At 35.5% G+C, this 26,108-nt stretch overlaps 1 pseudogene; it reads right to left on the bottom strand.

Annotated features, from left to right (window-relative positions):
• Positions 1-24,842: 24,842 nt before the first annotated feature.
• Positions 24,843-24,941, bottom strand: LOC132287303 (small nucleolar RNA R71; annotated as a pseudogene).
• Positions 24,942-26,108: the final 1,167 nt, after the last annotated feature.

Raw genomic sequence — 26,108 nt, 5'->3', positions numbered from 1 at the left:
TATAAAGCGAGAGTGCGTGTAGAACGTGAAAGCAAGAGCGCGCTTAGAGCGCCCGTTAAAAAGTATTTTTGTGACTTAGAGTGCAACTAGCTTTTGTTTACACTACAGTCACACTAATACTTTTGTCATAGCATTAAAATTGCATCAGCCTTCAAAGACATCTTACAATTTCAAAAGCTTGATACGAAACTTTTGTTGCCTTCCTTTGAATTTTACAATTTTTACACAAAACTTGTTGCCTCTTGATTTACAAAACTCTACTCCGAGTTGTTTATATTCCAATAAATATTATGTTCAGTAGCATTAAATTGGTGTCTTAAATTTAAAATTAGAGAAAATTTAATTTAAATTTTGTACAATCTAAAGTACCGATGATGCGGTGACCTCAAAAATAGCAAAAAAAATATATCTTATGGACTTGTCTTTCTCTTTTGTGATAAAATTTTCATTCATTAAGAAGAACTACGGTCACTAATAGCCAATTGTTCAATGAAAAATGAAAAAATATCATAAAACCAGACATATTCTCTTCTCTATGCTTCTTGTTCCAAAAATGATCTTTAACAGTTCATTTGGCAATCAATTTTATTTTTGATTTATTTTAAAATAAAAACATATTTAATGGTTTTATTCACATTTGGGCTTGTTCAACCAGATTAGAGGGCCCAAAGTGAAATATTTTGCGGGCTTAGGGTTGATGGGCCAGCTTGTTTTTCCAAACTCATTACAAAGCCCATAATGGCTTTGACAAATTTTTGGGGATTCCTTTGGCCCTTTTGATCCTCAAAATGGTCCACCCCTGGCTAGCTCAATTGGCCCAAAATTTCCAATCTTACATGGAACAAGATGGACATTAAAAGTAATAATAGATATGTGTCTGGTATATTTTTAAGATCTAGAAAATTAAAATGGTCCCAATCTTATAGGTAAAGTACATATATATATATATTGACCGAAGATAGATACATACCACAACCATCTTCAATATGCTGTTAGAATTCATGGAAATAAGTACTTCAAAGGACATTCAATTGCTTTTGAGGCACATCTTCTCAAGAACTTTTCAATTATTTCAGTACTATTTTTTTTTTTTTTTGCCTAAAATGTAGTTATTGCCACCACAATGCAATGAATTTCAATTAATATACTTATGAATAATAACATAGTTGAATGCATTCTTCCACCCCCTTTTAAAATTCTGAATCATCAAAGAATTATAATCCCACATCCTCTTAAATTCAAGTGCAAATTGGGTACCATCTTAAATTCACCATCTTTTCCCCGTAACTCCATTTATTGTTTTTAATATTATGTTTGGAAGTATCGAATCGGCATCATGGAATCGATTAGTACTTCTGCAAATTGAGTACCATCTTAATTGACTACTTTTTTTCTTTTATTTATTTTTTTTTTTTCATTTTTTCTAGAGCGCCATTCTGGAATCGATTAGTACTTCTGCAAATTGGGTATCATCTTAATTGACCACCTTTTTTTTTTGGTCCAGAACTTCATTCTGGAATCGATTATTACTTTTGCAAATTGAGTGCCACCTTAATTGACTTTTTTTTTTTTTAGAACTCCATTATGGAATCGATTAGTACTTCTACAAATTGAGTATCATCTTAATTGACTACCTTTTTTTGTCTAGAATTTCATTTATTGTTTTAAAAGTTATGTTTAGAAACATCAAATTCGCATTTTTGGAATCGATTAGTTCTTCTACAAATTGGGTACCATCTTAATTGATTATTTATTTCCCCGAACTCCATTTATTGTTGTTAAATTTATGTTAGGAGCATTAAATCCGCCGTTTTAGATTTAGTATTTCCAGATATTCAAGCATAGTGTTACCACAAAATTTACTTCGTATCTATGGCACTCCTTAAAGATTTATTATTATTATTATTTTAAACAAAAGCACTCACACACCCACTTTGCTCATAAAAAAGATATACAAACGAAGATGGTATTAGTAGCACTATGTTGATTTATGATTCAAGAGATGGATAAATTATTACACGGTCTCAGGACTGTTGGTGGTCTTGGCTCAATCCTAAGTGAACACGTAAGTAATTGTATCAATTTTATTTGATTACAAACAAAAAAGGTATTAGTAATGAAAAACTAATATATGGTCTCAGGACCATTGGTGATCCTGGTCCAATCCTAAACTGACACGTAAATAACTGTATCAATTTTATTTAACTTTTTACTTATGTGAAAACTTACATTTGGTCAGGACAATATAATAATTCTTCTAGGAACGTGTCCATGTAATGGTTGTAGAGCAGAGCTCACTGCCCTTCAAGCAAAATCCTATGTGAGGCGATTTGTGTACCCCCATTGTAGGTCTTTTGACACTTTCTGGATGTAAAAAGGCTCAAAAAGTTGGGAAGTTCCAAATCCTCCACTTTTTTAAACCAAAAAGAATGAACAGCGTGAGAATGAGCTGTGAAGTAGTAATGTTTGCTTTTCTTCAAACCCATCCCATATTCAAACATAATGATAGTGTGTCACTCAAATAACACACGACCCTTTTCTCTTTTTCATTGAGAGCTAGTTTGGCCCTATTATCCCCTCCATGCCAGGGTATAAAGCTGCCTACGTGAAGGGCAAGGACTCTTTCATCATTGCTTATCAACCATTTCATTTTTTGCCCTTTTTCTCTCTTCAAAAAGTCATTTTTTTGCATGAGCTACTTATTACTAGTTTGCATGTTGAACTTTTAGAATTGTGGGCGATGGTTAGGGCTGGCCAAATAATGTGATTAGTAAATGAATTTGTTTTTGGGGGTCTTATTTAGTGATCTAACTGGTTGAGTCTCTAATTCTCCGACGGATTTAAGCGACAACAAATTTGAGAGTGAAAACGTGAAGCAACAAAATTAAGTTATAAATAATGAGACTTTGAATCAGAACACACGCAGAGTGTGAGAGCGACATTCGTTGAGAAGAATTATGTGATTTAGGATGTACCCGTGTTCCAGTCCCCTCCTAATTTGTTAGGATAAAAAAATTTTTTTAAAAAAATTGAATTTGTTTCTGATTGAAATGGACCACCAAATTATTTATGGCACGAGATCATTTAATATATATGTGTTTATATATATATTAAACGACATCCGAAAGTCTTGTCTCTTACATAGAAGTGAGTCTCACCACTTCTGATATAATATACTTTATTACTATGCAAGACACCCAATGATCGTTGCGCATAACAGTACTATATAAATAAATTTCAACATTCAATTTGATTAAGTTGATCCACTAAATAATTTATAATTAAGAATCAACTAATAATTTCCCATGAAATAGAAGTAGTGTTATACTTTTCTAGATTCACTTATGTTTAAATAAATTGAAAATATAGTTATATATATAATTTATATATAAGTAAAATTTTGATAGACAGACCAAGTCCACTAATTGAGTCCTTAAAGATAATTTTCTTATTATTTTCTTTTAGCTAATACAATCTAATATTTTTAAAATTATATATATATATATATATATATATATATATATATAGATATATGCATTCACAATTTTTTATACATGTATAGAGCGAGATGTTGCATATAAACAAAAAGAAAATGTTGTGGCGAGAGAGTTCTCACGCCTTTATTCATTAGATTTGAGTTTGAAATGATGTTATGCAATTGATTCGGTAGATGAGTGCACGAGTTCAACATAAGCTATATATATATATATATATATATATATACATATGAGATTGTTCACATGTTCACTGGCGTGCAAAAAATTTATGCATAAATTAATTAATCTTAATTGTTGGATATAAAAACATAATTTTTTTAACCACCCAAAATTGCTAAACAACAATTCTAAGAATTATACTCCAACCCCTCCCTCTCCTTTTACCCAAAATACCCTCCCTCATGATGTCATTCCCTTCTATCTCGGCAACTTCACTAAATCAAAAAAATTCTCACAATTTTCAACACAAATAAGGTCATCCTATTTTTTCAACATGAATTGATGGGAAGCAGCCCCCAATCAACATATCTATGGTCTCATCAAGTCAAACACGTTTTTACATTTGTTTTACTATCAGGTTTCGACATCACAATATTGAATAAAACAATTATTAAAATAAATAAATAAATAAATGTTATAGTACTATCAGGTTTTGCGAAATTCCCATTGAAGATGAGAAACTGAAAGGGTTATACAGACTTATGTCTGTGTGTGTGTGTAAACTGAAAGGGTTATACAGACATATGTATACGTGCGCGGGTGTGTGTATATGTATATATTCACTCTGAAATCTATATAGACTATAAATATAATCAGATGTATCCCATATTCTATAAGACAATCAAACTCTCTATTCAAGGTAGTAAAAAGCAAGAAGTTATTCTGTCATTTATTTTAATAAAAAATAAAGTATAATTATCAAATATGCATAATAATGGTAGCTACAATTAAGTCAAGATGTGTACTCATTTTTGTTGACTTCAATTCGGAATCTTAGTTTCTCGATTGCGTCGGTGACTTATTAATTGTAGTAGACCATCACACGTTCACACATAACTGATAACTTCTCTAGGACTTTGATTGTTCTTCATTTTGACCAAGTCTTGTCAACTACTTCCATGTTCCTGTTTATTACTGTATTCTGTTTGGGTTTAGATATAAAATATTTCCTTGTTCTTGTTTATTACTAGTATTCTGTTGGGATTATATATATATATATATATATATATATATATATATATTTATTTATATATAAATTAAAAGAAAGGGAAATTACAAGGGACACCTTACCCAAAAAAAATAAAAAAATAAAAAAAAAACCCTTTTCTGTGTTATAAGTGTGACGGAAAGAAACCGTTCACAAGTTATACAAGGTCACGTACAATATAAAATTTTAATTTTTAAGCTGCCAAAGAATATCTACAATTAATCAACATACAACTCCAAAGAATGTAAAATGATTGTAATCTTCATTGAGTTTAGTGTGTTCAATATATTTTGAGTTTGAGGCTCAAAAAATTATTACTTAAATAATACAAAAATAATCATAAAAACATGTTTAAGAAACAAAGTTCATTAAAATTAAGAGGAAATTGTTGATGGCTCCTCCACCTCCTCTCACCATATCCCCACTTCCATTCTTGCTCGTTCCCCATTCGAGTTAACTTAGACCTCTCTCTCCACTCGACGTCCTCATCCACCGACCAAAGTTCCCTCGCATTCTCGCTTTAAAATCAAAATCATCTCACCAACTTGCTGCCCTTCTCCTATCTCACCCATCTTAATTTACCTCTAAGCCTGCATCCCACCTCAAACCAAGACCACCCTCTGTCACTTACTCTATAATCACTAGTATCACAAGAACTCTTGAGAATGATAAGATTTTTGTGATACCCCTCGATTCTAGAGTCACGAGTGATTAAGTCGAAGCACAAATCCAAGGAATACCAAACAATTAATATGTAAACAAGCAGGAATAAAAACTGAATTAAGAATAAAATAATAATACGCTGAAAGAAATCTAAAATAAAATCCTCAAACTTTAAATAATAAATTAATATCATTTAAATCCTTCCAATCCGTCCAACTCGGAAATCCATCTAGTGGACCCTTAACAACTCAAAATGAATAGTAAATACAAAGCCAAAGACCAAAAACTAAACAAGGAAAGAAATCCTATGTAACCGGAAGAGTGAGTGTCTGTATTATCAACATGATCAAGTTCTAAGCCTGGTACTGTCGAACACCTGAAAAATAAGAGTGGGTCAGGCCCACATGTAGGTTCCATTCTACCACAATTCGTACATAAACCCGATACGCAGATACATCCTAGATAGCTCGGCAATATCTAAAATAGTCCATATAGATATAGATACTGTGATACCCCCGGATTTCCGGATGCGGGTTGGCCAGGCCCACGCTCGATAACCCGAGGATATCAAATCAATTAGCAATTTAATGAACACATAATACAATATAGGAAACAGGAATGAATAAAATTTTGCTGAAAGAACTAAAATGAAAATCCTTTAATGGAAAAAACCTCCGAATAAACTTTATATGCAAGAACTAGTTTGAATACACCAACTTCTCCTTTACTTCTAATACAACTCGGGAATCCATCTCGTAGACCCCTACTAAAAATATTCCAATACTGAACATGAACAACTACAAAGAAAACCAATGATCATAATGAGAAGAAAATACTCCTACATCGTCGGTGGAGTGAATAACTGCATCTGCTCAGCACGATTAAGCTCTAAGCCTGGAACTGACGAACACCTGTAAAAATAAGAGTGGGTCAGGCTCACATGCAAGTTCTATCCTAACTGCAATCCAGATAGTGACCCGATAAGCAGATACACCCTAGATATCTCAGTAATAGCTATCTAGTCCATACATATATAAATATCCACACTAAGGGACATTCACTGGACTATGTAGGGGGTCTCAACCTGAATAGAAGGTAACATGCAAAAACGCACCCAAAGGTGGGCATGAGTACCTAGACCTAACAGGGTACACCTCAACTTACTATAACCAGCTACGCATCCACTGCATATACGCACCCTAACCAACGAGTCTGAGACTCAAGCTCATCTCGCGGTACCATAATCATATATTTAAAATCCGTCCAAACCAGAGTATGTCATTCAATTTCTTTGTTGATCTGACATAAGACGTATAATCAGTTAACCACTCAACTTATTCAGTTAATATGAGTTAACTCCAAACAACAATAAATCCAAATGGTCACTCAACTTACTCAGTTGATCTGACTTAAACAAAATTAGGATTCAATATTTTACAATCCCTTCCTTTAATCCAATAGGTTAGGTTTATGCGTTTTGAGCTAAACCATCCCTAGTATGACACCGTCCCATACCGGTGCATACAATCCTCCATATCCATGTAATTGACAGAATATATATTAATCCAGCAATTAAAATCTAAAACCATGTAAAAATTACAGACTATGATAAATAGTACAGCAATTTAATATCCAAAACCAAAAGTCAGGTAATTGCAGAATAGTTCATATAATACTTCAGCAATTTCAATTCAAAGCCATCATCCAGTTAATTGTAGAATAATATATACGATTTCACAATTAACATCCAAAACCATGTAAATTACAACATATAAATTAAATTTTAGCAATTCATAGTCCAAACCAATATTTAAATAATTGCAGAACTGTGTCTAACATTCAGCAATTCAAATCCAAGCTTATAACCATATAGTTGCAGGAACCGATTTAATAGTTCAACAAATAGCATCCCGAGCATGCATAGATCAGAACTAATAATTAAATGACCTTCTCATGCATTTTAAACAAGTTTTATAATCATGCTAAATCCGATCAAATTGCTAAAATTTAATTAAGCAATTAATCCGTCTTCCATCCGTTAACAGCATAGAAAGTTTATTAATTTTATATTGTTTGTCCCATTGATTTAGAAATCAACTTTAATCAGTTCAAGGTTTTAATCACACCCAAAATTAAATATTTAACCCCTCTGTGAAGTCCCATTAAATTTCTGAAATTTAAACAAGCCACTCAGTTCCTTTCTTCTGTTAATAGCATGCACAGTTGCATATTTTTACACTGCTTCATCCTTTATCATAGAAACTTAAACCATGCAATAATAAGTTTAATAACACTTAGAATTAACCATTTAGACCCTCTGTAAAACCCCAGAGTCAACAGAACAGTTCCCATGCTCCAACAGTAAATAAACTGTTCGTAAAAAAATATATATATATTCAGAGAACACTATTGAAAAGAGCTTTCTCCAAAAAACTGGAGAAGGCTCTAAACCACCTAGAGCCTTCTCTAAAAAACTAGAGAAGGCTCTAAATCACCTAGAGCAGGCTCCACATTTTAGAGCCTTCTCTTTCTCCCTTTGAGCTTTCTCCTTTGCTTCCTATTCCACCTGCATAATTGTATCTCTTATGCACTGAAAGCTTATAACAATACCTAGATTGCATGTTGATCATCTTAGTCTACTTCCCACACAATTCCATACTCAAGAATCGTCCACACAATGCACCCAAAAATCCACAATCGAACCAAACAACGCACAAAACTGCTTCTGTAAACAAATAGGATCACAGAGCCTTCTCCAAAATAGTGGAGAAGGCTCAACCTGCCTAGAGCCGGCTCTCCTACAAGGGGGAGCCGGCTCTCCTTGCCTAGAGCCGGCTCTCTCCATGGGAGAGCCGTCTCTCTCCCTTTTGAGAGCCTCGACTTTGTTCCTTCTTCGTTTCCGACCATCTGCCTCGTCTCCGGCCCTTTCCTACCCCTCTGTTCTTCCTTAAAACTTGTCCTCACTGTCTAATATATATACAATGTTAATCCCCAGTCCTTAATTTACCACGGTACAAGTTAATATAGTGATATAAAACAACGACCAATTTAATACTTTGAAACAAACAACGAAGAACAGAGTTGCAAGAATTGTTTTCAGACAATATGCACATATACAGATGATCTAATTAACATATTCCAAGTATGTAAGATTCAATTAAAATTCAAATACAATCCTAGAGATCATCAAAGGATGCACAGAACACGGGCAAAGGGAGAGAGACAGAATAGAACTTGCCTTTCAGTTTCGGTTTGAAACCTTTCAACATCGTCTTCTTTCTAGGTTTTCCGACGACCTTAGTTACCGTTGAATCTCTTTTATTGCTCTTGGTTTAACCCCACGAGCAACTCAGTCCTTTCTCCTTGGTCCAACCTTTAATCCATAACGGAAATCCTAACGAAACTATCTCTCTCTCTTCCACACAATACCCTCTCTGTTTCTCTATGTCTCTATATACGAATAGGGTTTTTAAGAAACCCCTTGCAAAATAATCACAGTATATTTATAGGCATATATAAAACCTACGTCTACTTATATTCAGAGATGGAATCACAACTAAACCCTAGTCGGCCAATTTTGTTATACAATTTAAAACCCTAGAATTTATAATACACCTTAAATGACGGTAATATTATAATTTAATTAATAATAATTACTAATTATTAACCTAATCCACATATACATATATACCCATATATACATGTATATATTTCCATGGGTATATACGGTACTCATTTACACTATCCAAAAGTCCGTGAATCCTAACCAAGCCCAACCTTGTTTTAAAAATAAATAAATAAAATAATGCATTTAATTAAACATTTCAAAGGCCTCTTAAGTATATAATTCAATTAGAACAAAGAATTCAATTAACCAATTAAACATTCTAACACAACAACTAATCATTTAAATCAAATAAAAAAATAATTAAACACAAAATCAAATAAACATACAAAAATGCCCTAAAAATAATTTAAATTCCAATTTTATCCTTTTGAAAACTAGGGGTATTACAGATACACACTATAGGATATTCACTAACCTAACGTAACGTAGTCATGTATGCCTAGACCTACCAGGGAAACATCATTAGGTCCAATTATCCATCCTAGGTGATATACGCACCCTAACCATGACCCTGAGACTCAAGCTCATTTATATTATTTTGTGAAGCTAATTTTCATAGAGTTACGATATTCTAGTATGAGGAAAGAATCAAACTCAATTTTTTTTAAGTGGTGGGTTTATAATAAAATGAAAATACCTTGAAATAATTTTTAATTTTTTTTCAGCTGAGTAGAAGGTAACATGCAAAATGCCGTAGCATAGTCATACACACCTAGACCTACAAGGGAACGTCATTAGGTCCAGTTATCCATCCAAGCGACATACGCACCCTAACCGTGATTAGGAGACTCAAGCTCGTACCACGATACTATAAGTATATATATAAATTCATTTCTAGTGCAGAAAAAATAAATTAATTATCCATTATGTCATTCAACTATTTTAGTTGACAAGACATGCATCCATGTAGGATTTAATTATTTTAGTTAATCCATTCCGTATGTATGAATGGGTAAGGATTAGCGTTTTGATCGAATCCGTCCCTCCGTATGCCACCGTCCCATACCGGTGCATATCATGCAAATGATCCGTAAATGATGCAACATTTTAAGCAGTTCATCAAATAATGTCCACATATCCAAGTAGTTGATAAATGCAAAATTTAAACAGTTCATCAACTACAAATCCAGAATCCGTTCACGTAACTTAGCGAGACAAAATTTAATAGTTCATTAAGTTAAAGTTCAGCATCCATCCAGATAATTGACAGAAAATATATAACTAATTCTGCAATTAATTCCAGGCCAACATCCAATTAGATTGACAAAACTTAAGTAATAGTTCAGCAATTTAAGTCCAAACCAAAATCCAAAAATTTCAGGGTAGTGCTTAAATATTACAGCAATTATAACCCAAGCTCACATCCATGTATTGTAGAAAAGAATTTAGTTTTTCAACAATTAACATCCAAGGTATGCATAGATCAAATTTGTTAATTAAATGATCCTAGCATGCAAACAAAATCAGATTTATAAATATATACATATTCCGTTAAATTGCTAAAATTAAATTAAGCAATTCAACTCCTTCCATCCGTTAACTGCCTGTACCATTGTATACTTTCCTACGGTTAAATCCATGGGTACTAAGACCTTAATTTATTATGTGGGGCTCTAATATAGCATGGTAATATTATTTGGAATCCATGTTCCAACCCTTTTTAATTTCTAGACACAGTTTGCACAATTAAATCCTTCCGGTCCGTTAAGTCCGTAAACATCCTGCGACTTGCTTTAGATTTTCCTACGATTTAAAACATTAGCATATAAATAAATTAATGCATCCTAGGACTTTAATACTCCATGAATTAATATTTAAAACCATCACAATAACCTAACCACAGTGGAAAATAACCCAGTTTGAACCAAATATGGCGTAATTAAACTACTGTAATCTACAAAACCACAGAGCCTTCTCTAAAAAATAAATGGAGAAGGCTCTAAACTACCTAGAGCCAATTTTCCCACAAGGGGAGCCTGCTCTCTTTGTCTAGCGTAGGCTCTCTCATTGGGAGAGCCGGCTCTCCCCCTTGGGAGAGCCTTCTTTGCTCATCTGCTTCACCTCTGCTCGTACGGTTGATGTCTGTGTTTCTGGCGAAGCTTCCAGTCACTGTCCCAATTTTTTGTTACATCCCTAGGGTTCCATTTAAGTTCTTATAGTCCTAGAAACTCTTAACATTCCACTATGAATAAATTTACAAAAGTTTAAATTCATAATCAACATAGTATGCAAGATACCAATTTCAATTCTTTTAAACGAAAACAAACTACAGTCTGGTATAACATGCATCATCCACCATGTTTTAACAATTGAATTAATCTCTAGAGACTATAAAGAATGCACAGAACACAAGTTTACAGGAAAGGAATAGAAAGAAACTTGCCTCACGATTCCGGTTTGAAATCTTCATCGCCGTCTATAAGTTTCAGAATTTCTCCAAGACTGTTCCTTCCTCTAATCACTGCTCCAGTTCTATCTTTCCATCAACCTCTTCCTTCCTCATTGACATGAGCTTAAATCCATAACCAAAGCCCTTTCCCAGTTCCCTTCATGTTTTTCTCTCACCTCTCTTTTTCTCTGTTTTCTAATACACGAATAAGATGTCTCACCAAAAAAAAACCTTGAAGACATAATGTTCTATATATATAGACTCATGAAAAACCCTAAGCCTAATCCCACGGCTCATTATATGTCAGCTAGCTAATCTCCAAAACCCTAAATCTACACTATATACACTACCATAGAAAATATACCAATTGAGTCATTCTAAAACACACGTCAATTAACCTAATTGTAATTAACTAAATTAAATCACAATTTAAATCATCCAATTAAACAATTAAATAAAACAAATAAAAAAATTACAATTAACCAATTAATTAACAAACAACTAATTACAACTAACCAAATAAATAAAACAAATAAAAAAAACACAAATTATCAATTAAGAAAACACATAAGTCATCACGTAAGCCATAAAAATACAGTAAAAATTAAAATTAAATTCCCATTTTATCCTTTTGAAAACTAGGGGTATTACATTCTTCCCCCCTAACAAAAGGAATTCCGTCCTCGGAATTCATGAAACTCTGAATTAATGATTATTAAAAAAAAAAAAATCATTTCCGTTTTCATGTGGCACAGCCTCTTTAGATGAGCTCCACTGAATTCCAACATATCCAACCCTAGACTAAGTTTCTATGTATAGGAAAATAGCATAAATGTACAACTCCTAGGTTGTATCTATCAAAATCTAAGCTTACCCATATTGAACGAAGGGTAACAATCCCTAGTCCTCCCAGTTCCATAGAACAGACGCATAAAATTCATATGCATCCAGCGCTAATGAATTGGTAACACTAAGCAATAGGCTACTGCCTAAATCGATAAACAAAATTCGTGAAAAGTCAGTGCAATACATAAAACTGACCTTCCTCCAAAACACGTTACTTCCTATACGAAAGACCTCCCAAATAACCATTTCCTGATAGAAACTCCCATGTACGAGTTCAACTATTTACAAAATCCGACTGCCGCTCTTAAATAAAGGCAAGGTATTATTATATAACCTTGCTTTCACGCCAAACCAACGAAGGAGAAATCTGCCCTACGTAATAAACAAAACCCCAAACGTTGTCACACCACCCTCGTTGGCCCTCAATAGCATAGAAAATAACTGAAAAGTGAAGTAACGCTTTCAATTACCTATGCCAGCCTAGGATATATATCCTAAGCATATGTGCCATGATAAAAAATTATATCCCGATCACATTTTCCGTCTAGAGATGCGGAGCATAGTTGTTGCTCTAACACCTTTTAAAAACTCCGTTAACATAGCAGTGTTTAACTCCTATCAGAGATAACCACATATTATAACTCCGTTATTAGTGCAATGTAGAACTGACACGACACTCCAAAACAACCCGACTAACAATGATGTCCACAAATGAACTTGCGTGATCCACGACTCTTAAACCATATGGAATTAAAATTCCAACCAATGTCGGTACTTTATACCAACTATGCACTCCTGAGTAATCCTACTTCCATGTTGATATAGAAAGTAGCTAAAATCTCCAATGATATCCAAGCCTCAATTTTCCACCTTGTTAGCAGGTGATACACTTGGAGACAGTGATATACATGTCTCTATCCGTACCGCACTAAACTAAATTTGTATGCCGTGATGCAAATTATAACCATTTGACTGCACTGTAAAATTTTACTAATTTACATCTCAGTCACTCCGACCTTCCTGGAATCAGTAAGACAACTACCAATCCTCTTTCAGTACCCTAAACTCATCTGAGTAAGGTACCACCTCCTGCGGGGTCAGCTTAAACATTCCAAGTTGACCGCCTCCATTTCCCGAGTAATAGCAAGTGTTAATATTTCTACTTATTAAAAAAAAAAAAAAATGCAACGGATTGCGCAATAACCACCGCAGGTTCAATTACCATATCGGTTGATAAGATCATCCTCCTCCCTATTACTTCCACCAAACGAAACTTAATGCAAAGTGTGAATCACCACATCAATTCATCTAAGCCATCCGTGCTATTCGTAGGAACTAATATCTTACTAGTTCCCAAAATAGACAAAGCGAAGCTGATTTAATTTTATTAGTCAAACAATATTCCAACCAGAATCCTGACCCTTGTGTAGAATCAACTATCTCTCATCTAAATCAGTGGAAACTACTCTGTCATTCCCGCTCTAGAACGAGAAGTGGCTGCAAGGATCTAATGATCTCTGACGGTCCTTCTAGATAATCTACTAGATATCAGACTTTGAGACAAATCCCTATGTCTCTCCTCTTACCTTCCCTCCAAACATCTGCTTCCCTCTGTGAAGCATTTTGTTTCCTCCAGGACAAAAAAAAACTAAGAGTTACGAACCTTAGTCCGTACATTCCCCTTCCAATTTGTTTAACGAAAGTATCGTTAGTCTGGTAACACCAGCTTCCAGATTTAGGTGTTCGGTTCCACCTTCAAGTCTTCGACACCCTACTTCTCTAATACAAGTAAGTGTCTATTAGACTTCTTATCTAACTTCATAAGAGTATGGAATCTTTCCCATCCTCCGAATAGTCAACAATTCCCAGCAACAACTAATTGTTGTGAACTGTGACCTAAAAAAAAAATTTCCCATATTATTTGGGCAAATGAAGGGACTTTGCTTCCTCCATGATATGCCACTCCAACAACTCCTCCTAATGACACGCCCTCATGAACCCAATTCTTGATGAAGGATAGACTGATGAATAGTTAATCCGTCTACTATCCTCAATCGCTGTCATTCCAATCAAGTACTTAAATCAGTACAAAATCCCCCTACTAACTTGGGAACACCTGTTTAAAATTTTCGAGAAGCTATTCAGTCAAGCCAGTTCCTCCGATAAACTGTCGCGATGTTACAGTTTATTAAATGAATTTATCTTATTTGACTTGAACTGCCAGTTTACTTATCCCGTCCTGAAAACATACTATAACCACGCATGTCTCAGTTCCTTAGACTGGCTAAAGTTAGGTATACTTACCAAATCCTACGACCACATGCCCAAAATCCTAGCGTAATTAACGCTATTCCTCCAAAACGGTAGTTGGTGGATCACACGCTTGTATCCCCAACTAAACCGTATTCCCAATCCTGAATACTTAATAAAAAAGAAACACATTAGGCACACACAATAAAACACAATAGAATCCTATGTAAAACATCATTCCTCCTAGCAAAGAAAATCTCTTTTAGAACTCAACCTTACCTGATTGGTTCACAATCTCCTTTTCCAGTTCTAGAGGTAATCATCCAACCTCGAAACATAGGCTCAAATCATAGCTCATAACAAAATCCATTTGCCTCGGCAAATTCCAAAGGCTTAACCTTCATCCTCCTTATACACAGAATGCAAATCGTCTAATGTAGCTTTAAGAAAGCAACTTAAACCGTCCCAACCTAATCCTTAGACTCCTCGGAACGTGATATAAAATCATTGCCTTGTTCCGAGAAGAACTCCATCCAATTCCTGAACCCCTAAAGAGTTCCTTTATCTACCTTTTTGAAAGAAAACACGAAAGGTTAACTATATGTAGGTCGATCCACACCAACTCTATAAGTATCGTTCACTATACTATTAGCGAACAAGATCACTCTCGCGTCATCCTTGATTTCCAAGATTCAATACCCTCTTTCTTGGGTATGTTGAAAACTCCACCACTGGAATCCTCTTCGGACTCCTAATCCTCATTTGTCTTCTTTATGAGAACAACTGCAATCGTGTTGGTCCCTTCATGCGGTGACCTAAAATACACTCCTAAATCCTTCCTTGGCTTATACTTCTAATAGTAGCGCCAACCGAAACTAAACCCTCGATCCCAAGTTCTGGTTTTGATAAAGAACTTGATAACATACTCTTTTACTCCTTCGGGTTTGAATCGCTGTCACCTTGGACCCCATCCTCCTCCTAGTGTCAACCATTCCATAATTATGGAATATAATTAACATCAGTTGCTCCTCCTAACGAACCGTAAAAGAGTGCAACGAATCCTAATATGGCTATAAGTTTTTAAGAGACGCAGCGCGGAAGACTTCTAATGAACGACACTCCTAAGGACATTAGAACCTGGAGTTGTCTGATACCAACTGTGATACCCCTCGATTCTAGAGCTACGGGTGATCAAGTCCGAGTACAAATCCGAGGGATACCAAACAATTAATATGTAAACAAGTAGGAATAAAAATTGAATTAAGAATAAAATAATAATACGCTGAAAGAAATCTAAAATAAAATCCTCAAACTTTAAATAATAAATTAATATCATTTAAATCCTCAAACTTTAAATAATAAATTAATATCATTTAAATCATTCCAATCCGTCCAACTCGGGAATCCATCTAGTGGGCCCCTAACAACTCAAAATGAACGGTAAATACAAAGCCAAAGACCAAAAACTAAACAAGGAAAGAAATCCTATGTAGCCGGAAGAGTGAGTATTTGTATCTGCATCAACACGATCAAGCTTTAAGCCTGGTACTGTCGAACACCTGAAAAATAAGAGTGGGTCAGACCCACATGCAAGTTCCATTCTACCACAATCCGTACATAAACCCGATACACAGATACATCCTAGATAGCTCGGCAATATCTAAAATAGTCCATATAGATATAGATACACACTATAGGATATTCACTAACCTAAAGTCATCACACCTGAGTAAAAGGTAACATGCAAAACGCCGTAGCGTAGTCATGCACACCTAGACCTACTAGGGAACGTCATTAGGTCCAGTTATCCATCCAAGTGACATACGCACCCTAACCGTGATTAGGAGACTCAAGCTCGTACCACGGTACCATAAGTATATATATAAATTCCTTCCTAGTGCAGAAAAAATAAATAAATTATCCATTATGTCGTTCAACTGTTTTAGTTGATAAGACATGCATCCATGTTGGATTTAACTGTTTTAGTTAATCCATTCCGTATGTATGAATGGGTAGGGATTAGCGTTTTGATCTAATTCGTCCCTACGTATGCCACCGTCCCATACCGGTGCATATCATGCAAATGATCCGTAAATGATGCAACATTTTAAGCAGTTCATCAAATAATGTCCACATATCTAAGTAGTTGATAAATACAAAATTTAAACAGTTCATCAACTACAAATCCATAATCCGTTCACGTAACTTAACGAGACAAAATTTAATAGTTCATCATGTTAAAGTTCAGCATCCATCCAGATAATTGACAGAAAATATATAACTAATTCTGCAATTAATTCCAGGCCAACATCCAATTAGATTGACAGAACTTAAGTAATAGTTTAACAATTTAAGTCCAAACCAAAATCCAATAATTTCAGGGTAGTGCTTAAATATTACAGCAATTATAACCCAAGCTCACATCCATGTATTGTAGAAAAGAATTTAGTCTTTCAACAATTAACATCCAAGGTATGCATAGATCAAACTTGTTAATTAAATGATCCTAGCATGCAACCAAAATCAGATTTATAAATATATACATATTCCGTTAAATTGCTAAAATTAAATTAGGCAATTCAACTCTTTCCATCCGTTAACTACCTATACCGTTGTATACTTTCCTACGGTTAAATCCATGGGTACTAAGACCTTAATTTATTATGTGGGGCTCTAATATAGCATGGTAATATTATTTAGAATCCATGTTCCAACCCTTTTTAATTTCTAGACACAGTTTGCACAATTAAATCCTTCAGGTCCGTTAAGTCCGTAAACATCCTGCGACTTGCTTTAGATTTTCCTACGGTTTAAAACATTAGCATATAAATAAATTAATGCATCATAAGGCTTTAATACTCCATGAATTAATAATTAAAACCATCACAATAAGCCAACCACAGTGGAAAATAACCCAGTTTGAACCAAACAAGGCGTAATTAAACTACTGTAATCCACAAAACCACAGAGTTTTCTCTAAAAAAAAACTGGAGAAGGCTCTAAACTACCTAGAGCCAGCTCTCCCACAAGGGGAGCCTGCTCTCCTTGCCTAGAGCCGGCTCTCCCCTTGGGAGAGCCGGCTCTCCCCCTTGTGAGAGCCTTTTCTGCTCCTCTTCTTCACCTCTGCTCGTGCGGTTGATGTCTGTGTTTCCGGCGAAGCTTCTAGTCACTATCCCATTTTTTTTTTTACATCCCTAGGGTTCCATTTAAGTTCTTATAGTCCTAGAAACTCTTAACATTCCATTATAAATAAATTTACAAAAGTTTAAATTCATAATTAACATAGTATGCAAGATACCAATTTCAGTTCTTTTAAACGAAAACAAACTACAGTCTGGTATAATATGCATCATCCACCATGTTTTAACAATTGAATTAATCTCTGGAGACTATAAAGAATGCACATAACACAAGTTTACAGGAAAGGAATAGAATGAAACTTGCCTCACGATTCCGGTTTGAAACCTTCATCGCCGTCTCTATGTTTCAGAATTTCTCTAAGACTGTTCCTTTCCCTAATCACTACTCCAGTTCTATCTCTCTATCAACCTCTTCCTTCCTCCTTGACATGAGCTTAAATCCATAGCCAAAGCCCTTTCCCAGTTCCCTTTATGTTTTTCCCTTACCTCTCTGTTTCTTTGTTTTCTAATACGTGAATAAGGTGTCTCACCAAAAAAAAACCTTAAAGACATAATGTTCTATATATATAGACTCATGAAAAACCCTAAGACTAATCCCACGGCTCATTATATGTCGGCTAGCTAATCTCCAAAACCCTAAATCTACACTATATACACTACCATAGAAAATATACCAATTGAGTCATTCTAAAACACACGTTAATTAACCTAATTGTAATTAACTAAATTAAATCACAATTTAAATCATCCAATTAAACAATTAAATAAAACAAATAAAAAAATTACAATTAACCAATTAATTAACAAACAACTAATTACAACTAACCAAATAAATAAAACAAAGAAATAACTAATTTAAAACAAACACAAATTATCATTTAAGAAAACACATAAGTCATCACGTAAGCCATAAAAATACAGTAAAAATTAAAATTAAAATTCCATTTTATCCTTTTGAAAACTAGGGTTATTACAATTCTCAACCCTATTAGTTTACCCATTAATGGTATTAGGTACTTTTCAGAAGGCATTGAAGCCTCCATCATGGGTTCTTCGAAGGCTAATCTGATTGATGAGGTGGCTTGACTAAGAAACATGCTCTGGGACTTGGAATGGGAACTTGATAGAGTCGCTAGAGCTGGTTTGGCTCCACAAGCTGTTGTTGCCTCCTTTACTAATAAACCTTAACTTGATTGTGTCTCTCCTCACATTGCTAACACTGACACAAGGAAATCTATGCAACACAAAATCCCAAGTTTTTTCATCACTACACAACATGTTCATCCTAAGATCCAGAATGCCCAACCTCATCTTTGCAAGTTTTCCCTCCCATCTCTGTTTCAAATTCAATGCAGCTAAATCCCTTGTACCACTGGACAATAGTCCTGTTCCACTAGTCAACCACAACTTTTTCCCTCAAAAAGTTGTAGCTGACAACCCTTCTCTATACTCTACCGCCAACCTTCTGTCCTACTCCCCTCCTAGCTAGTCATACTATTTCCCCTATCAGCCACCCTACTCCTACCCACATGTCCTAATCAAACCATGGTCCAACCATTCATAACCCACCAACCAAAACTACTTAGGCTTTTGTTGCAGCCTCAAACACCAAAATGGGTTTCCAATACCACAAACCATCTATGTCTAAACAAAAGGCCATCATTGGCCCACCTAAAACTATTAAAGAAAAAGGAATGAAAATCTAGGAAAACTACCTTCAGGGGTACTTTATTGAAATAAACTTCTTTTTTAACCTTGTAAATACTGTTGCAACAAAACTCTAGAAAATTAAAAGATTAGCTTGAGGTCCTTATTAATGCTAAATGATTCTTCTATTTCAAGTTCAATTCTCTAGTACCTGCTAAATCTATTCTTGCTAAGGGGCCATGGACTATTGCAGGAAAGTCATTCATCCTCTCTAAATGGTCTCCTCCCCCCCCCCCCCCCCCTTCCCCTAAAAAATAAAAAAAAATTGAGTAACCACCTCATCCCTGTGTGGGTCAAATTCTTTGATATTCCACTGTAATTTCGGATAGCCAATGGCTAAACTACCTAGCCAGTGTTGTGGGTAGGCCCTTGTATGTTAATTATGCCGTAGAAAATAGAAAAGGATAAATTATGCTCGAATTTGTATCGAGATTGATGAATTTCAAAGAAAATTGAAATGATTAAACTCAAAAGGAATGATGGGAAATTCGAAAATTGATATGATTAAACTTAAAAGAAATGATGAAAATCTAGACTCAATCTCTATCAATATCAGTGGTTTCCTTAGTTTTGCTTATGGTCAAAGTGGGTTCCGCTTGACCTTTAAAATGTCTAAAAATCACTCTTTTTGCATATACACACCATATACATGCCACATTGTATAATTAAACACACATTCACTTAGATATACTCCAATTAATAAAATGTGGAATGCAATAAACCCGAAAAATTGCCCCGAGCACAAGAAATCCGAGCGTGGAGCCCACACAGGACGTCCCGGACCAAAAATTCAAAAAATATCTAAACGATTCAAACTGCATTTCTAAGAGTTCAAAACTCAAAGAAATTCCCTAACAAACTCTCGAAACTCACACGGCATGCTAAATGGTGCCCGACACGCTAAACGAGGCAATAAATAAATAAACATGAAAAATTCAAAAAATGCTGTAAAAATTCAGGACATCATAATCTACTCAACTTATAAGGATTTCGTCCCCGAAATCACGTCACCTTACATGCGAAGGACAACGTGATACTTTTAAACGGAGTACGTCTCCAAATACCCTACACCATACGCTATATCTCAAAATCACAATCAAAGTCATCATCCATATCCTTAGGGAAACCACAAGCGCACAAGGCCCAAGTCCTCAATACAAACCCCGCGACTCCACTCAGATCTAACCAATAGCAACCATTAAAATCCTTATTCCATGAACATAACTACCACTCAACAATAAATCCTTAAATGACAATCCTCGTCAAGCTGCATAAATATACTTATCTTTAAGGTAACTCACTCAACTCAACCCATCAAAATCATCATAATACTCAACCGTCATCCCCCACACACACAAGGTCAAAGAAACTACTCATCCCAAAGTCAAAAGTGACCCAAAATATAAAATTGCCTTAACGTAATCCTTATAAGGCATCTCACCAGGAAATTTTTGGATCCCAAACAAAGTAGATCCAACCCGCAACACCCTATATAATATACGCTCAACATCCTAGGTGCTCACAAGGATAACAGTTACAAAATCGCTTAACACACCAACATGTGAGCTCGACTCATGATCCCAAGGATACACATAAAATCGTCCCTGACGACCACTATCCCCGATAGCTATTCCATAGCTGAACAATTGACTACTAACTCTAAATCCGAGCAACTCATCACACTTACCAGGAAAACAACTCCTTAATGGTTGTAACAAGAAGAAAAATCATCCATGCACTCACATGCATGATCCACAATGTTCATTCTCCGCAAATCTCACTTCCAAATAAAACATCCAACTCCAATCTAAGTGATAAGTTGCGTCTTGCCCTAGTCACCGTTAATCGCATAAAATGATTCAAGACCTTTTGACCCAACATTCTGTCAATGGCGGAACTGACTCAGGAAAAATGGTTGGCCAGGCCACTCCTCCCTATCAGTCCATCCCTGACATTCATGTCGTTCTTGTCTTTAGGTCAGAACTCTAAGCTTCACTCTCACATGACTTAAAAAGGAAGAATATGCACTACACCTGTAATCCTTTAAATCTCTAAGATTCTAGAGCTCATAATAAAACATGAGATGTCACGATCCAGTGACTACACACACATGCTCTCAAAACCATCCTTGATAACTTAAACCATCCCACTAGGAAGTTCGCACACGTGAATCTTCAAGAGTGAAATCAACCACCACATCAGTTCCCTAATTCAAATGACCACTCGCACCTAGCTCCCATTACAACAAGACTCTGAGAACATCATTCCCCAGTGACAACTCACACCTTAAACTCGAATGGTTCCGAATCCAGAATAGGCATTACCAAAACTAAGGATGATGAATGCTGAAAAGTGCGTATTTAAACCCCTTAAGCTTAGGCATTCTACTACCTTTATCTATCTTACTCTACCGTTTTAGATTAATTTCGTATTATTTCCATTTTCAGGCACTTATCCCGAAAATAAGCTAACTCGTCCAATAAGAGCTTAATTGAAACAATTCTGGGAATAAACAAAGAAAGGAGCAAAGTGGAGAAAGAAATAAGCAAATGAAGCCAAATGTGGGAAGCAGCAAAGTTCGATCGATCCAACTTCAAGGTTCGATCGATCAAATACTGATCGATCTCAGTACTTCAAGATAGATCCAAACCTTGACCCAAAGCATAAAGTCCAAAGTTCGATCGATCCAACACCACCCTTCGATCGATCGAACACTTTTGTCCTTATTCAAATGAATGATCTCATCCACAACTGTACCACCCACTAACCACTTTTATCCTTATTCAAATGATTGATCTCATCCACAGCTGTACCACCCACTAACCACTTTTGTCCTTTTCCCAAAAAATATCTCCCAAAATATCTCGGATTTGTCTTTTCCCAAAAAGCTTAACCAGTTGGATCGATCCAGCCTCAGTTCGATGGATCTCAGCAAGTTCGATCAATCCAAGTCCAAGGTTTGATCGATCGAACTTCCTCCAGTGCGAAAAAGTTAAAAAGCCAGCTTGTTCAATCCGTCCTTTATCCAATCATTAGAGAATATTCTTTGCACGACCCCAGCTCATTTTTTGTGTCACTTGACCTACCTATAAAAGGAATATGATGCACTTTTTGAAAAAGGGAGACTTAGCATTTGGTAGATACAACTTTAGAGGCTATTCTTAGTGTAGAAGAAAAGATGAGGAGGCTAGAGACACCATTGGAGTTCTTCATCAACAAGGAGCAGATTTCTTCTATGGAGTTAGCCCCTGAGGGTTGGAGCAACATCACCATGAGTGGCTAGACATCCTCTTGGGGCTAGAGTTAGCCCCAAGCATGCTTTCTATATCTTAATCTTGTGTATTATTGAGGGATTAGTGTTATAATTAATGTTTTGACACTTTGATATATATAGATCTTGATTGTTCAATGATTTATGTGGTTAAATGCTTTCAATTGATCATTTCATTCTATCCATATATCTATGTATACTAGAATAGATGTTCATGTACTTGTCTCTAGATTTAGTGTTATTGATGCATGTCTATGTGTATTGATGCTATAGATTTAGAGATTGTCAAAACATAGTGCTTAATAAAATGCTCTTGTGATTTTCTTAATGGTTCATACTTATTCCTTGATGGATTGTGCCTCTCCCCTAGTTTATTTTCATGCTAGTAGTGTAGTATTAAATGGGAGGACAATCCATGCTTCTTGTTTGATGATCCAAGCTTTTGAATGCAACTAGCATATGTCTCTAACCTTGTGTTGTATTTGGATTGTGAGCTTAATGAAATGTTTAATGACTTGTTTGATCTATTGTGCCTTTCACATGTTATTTAGACAATATATGCTTCATTGCTTAGATATATTGTGTCTTTCACATGATGTTTAGACAATACATGCTTAACTAGTCATCCTTGCTTGTTGAATTAACCAAACACACACACACTAATATTGCAACACACTATTTGCCCTCATTAATCACTTGTCAATGGTATAGAAATGCATTGCTTGGTGGTGATCTCTAAACCCGAAGATTCTCTTCTCTCTTACTTACTCCTAATTGCATTTTTTTTGTTATCACTTAGTTTAATTTAGTTACTCTCTAGTCTAATCAACCAACCAACCAATTGTTTGATCACTCGACCTACTAGCCCTAATAGCAATTCCACAACCTTATTCGACCCTTACAATCCCTTGGGACGATCCCTACTCGCCCTAGCTATATTTATAGTGAAAGGTGGTAGTGGCTTCTATAAATGTAAAACTCTTGACCCTCGCCTAAAATTTACACTGTTTAAGCTTATGGTAGGACGACAACAACCATCAGTTTTTGGCGCCGTTGTCGGGGATTGATTGATTTGATTAGGGAACGTCGGATTTGTGGAATTAATTAGGAATTAGTACTCTTTTGATTGTGTCTTTACTTTATTTTTATTTTTCTTTTTGGTTACTTATTGTGTTGTTCTTACTTAACTAGGTGCATTGTTGGAGAGGAAACAAACAAAGGAGCATTCAAGCAAAGCAAAGAAAGTAAATTGCTAAAAATTTAAAAAAATTTGCTAAGCTAAGCTTTAAATTTGGAGTTGAAGTGCTCAAGGACCTTTGTGAGCTCTTTCTTTACTCAATCCCTTAGTTAAATCGTCGGCCTATGTGGAGGCTTGTTCTTAATTGTTCTTTGTATCATTGTTGTTAAAGCATGGGAGTATGAATTAAGTGTTTGTGGAAGAAGTCTAATTGCATTGTTGTGAAGGCATAGTGTTTGTCATTCTTTGTGCTTATTGTGTTTTGCATTGTGCATGCATGGACGTCGTTCATTGAGACTTACTCTTTTCCCTTTAGATTTGCATCTTGAATGCATCGTTAGAAATCCTAGGGGAAGAGGAAGTTCAAATAGAACCAATCTATCAATGGATGACCATAATGATGATCATGTTGAGGACCTTGGTCACATAGACCAACAAGGTATCCTTCATCCTAATGTGCACAATGAGAACATACAAGTACCATTAGGCATGCCTAGGCCATACATTCACCAACCACCACAATAACATGGCCAAGTTCCATATGGAATGCCAAGGCCAATGTATGCTCCACAACCTCCCATCATCAATCAAGGAATTCAAAACCAAGGTGTTCATGTTGCACCTCAAGTAGCTAATCCACCTCTTGTTTTAAGAGACTATTATGTGTCTAATGAGTATAATGCACCTACATGCATCCAATTGCCTCCATTTAGAGCACATCATTATGAAATTAAGCCACAAACCATTTAAATACTTCCTAACTATCATGGACTTCCAAGTGAAGAACCTTACAAGCATTTAGATGAGTTTCTTGAAGTATGTTCCACCGTAAAATATACGGACATGCCGGAAGAGGTTTTAAGACTCAAACTTTTTCCATTCACCTTAAAAGACAAGGCAAAGTATTGGTTTAACAATCTTAGGCCTTTTTCAATCATTTCTTGGGCAGAAATGCAACAAGAGTTCTTGAAGAAGTACTATCCGGTTTCTAAAACCAATGACATGAGAACCTCAATTCGAGAATTTTCACATGGAGATGGAGAAACGTTTTATGACGCATGGGAATGTTTCAATGAATTGCTTAAGAAGTGTCCACATCATGACATGCCCAAATGACAATTTGTTCAATATTTCTTTGAGAGCTTATCGGACAACTATAAGGGTATGGTTGATGCTTCCATAGGTGGCTCGTACATTGATAGGCATGAGGATGACATGTAGCGTCTTTATGAGAACATGAGTGAAAATTCTTTGCATAGAACATTATCATCCAAGAATGGTAGAAATTCATAAGGTAGGAAGAGTGTTGGCTTACACTAAGTCGACCATTCAAATGAAATAGCCGCCGAAATGAAGTCTTTATCTTAAAGGTTTGATCAATTTTTGATTAACCAAAACTCGGCGAACCAAGTATCTTCCTTCCCTAACCATTCTCATCATGCATCAAATGAAACATGTATGACTTGTTCTACTGTTCTTCATTCTACTTCTCATTTTCCTCATGGACAAGTGCAAAATGAACCTAATGAATAAGTCAATGCAGCTTTTGTGAACCAAGGGAACAATCCTTATGGTACTCACTATAATCCAAGTTGGAGGAATCATCCGAATTTCTCTTGGAAAAACCAAGGAGAGGGCTCAAAACCTTCCCAAGGCGGTTTTCAAGGGAAGTACATTCCACCTCCACTTCAAAACCAAGGATCCCAAGGTTATAGACCTTATCAATCACAAGGGAATCAATTTGCTAATTCTCATTTTCCCAACCAATCTTATTCCCAAGGAAATACTAGAAGCCCCGCCTTTGAAGAAAAAGTTTTAAATGCTTTGAGCACTTTAGAGGCTAACACTCAATTGCTTCATTCTCATTCTCAATCTATTGTGAAGCTAGAAACCTAAGTAGGACAAATAACAAGCACTCTCAATGCAAGAGAGAAGGGAAAGATGCCTATTAACGCCCCACCTAAGCAACAATGTGTTGTGGAAACCCATTCCTCATCGGAAGGTCATACCGTTGAACATGTTAGTGCGATGACTACCTTACGGAGTGGTAGGATTGTGGACAATCAAGTTGAAATATCCAATGAAGAGAGTGAACTGGTGCAACCTCAAGTTGTCACCCGTCCCGTTTCACATTCCATTCCTCCTTCATTGCATGTACATGATCTTGTGAATGAGAAAGTCTTGAAAAATGTGTTTGAAAAAGAAGTTTTTTAAAATGATGTTGAAAAAGTTTTGTTGAAAAATGATTAGGAACACAATGATTTGAAAACTTC

This window comes from Cornus florida, unplaced genomic scaffold (assembly GCF_030987335.1).
Source record: "Cornus florida cultivar Cherokee Brave unplaced genomic scaffold, ASM3098733v1 CherokeeBrave_3.0.0_Hap2_Chr11, whole genome shotgun sequence".
NCBI classification, from domain to species: Eukaryota; Viridiplantae; Streptophyta; class Magnoliopsida; order Cornales; family Cornaceae; genus Cornus; species Cornus florida.
The sequence above is the reverse complement of the archived record's forward strand: the minus strand, read 5'-3'. Positions and strand labels throughout refer to the sequence as shown.